Below are 204 nucleotides of genomic sequence, written 5' to 3' on the forward strand. Positions count from 1 at the left end.
TCCTTCTTCTCCTTCTTCTTCTTCTTCTTCTTTTTCTTCTTCTTTCTTTCCCCTCTTTCTTTCCCCTCTTTCTTTTTCCATTCTCTGTCCCATTTCTTGCTGTGAGATAATTCTTTGCAAGAATGAATATGAATGGAAAGAACAGAGAACTGTCCTGGATTTGTACAGTACAAAGATATAAAAGAGAGAAGAGCAAGCACTGAA

Source organism: Geospiza fortis, unplaced genomic scaffold, assembly GCF_000277835.1.
Source record: "Geospiza fortis unplaced genomic scaffold, GeoFor_1.0 scaffold4447, whole genome shotgun sequence".
NCBI lineage: Eukaryota > Metazoa > Chordata > Aves > Passeriformes > Thraupidae > Geospiza > Geospiza fortis.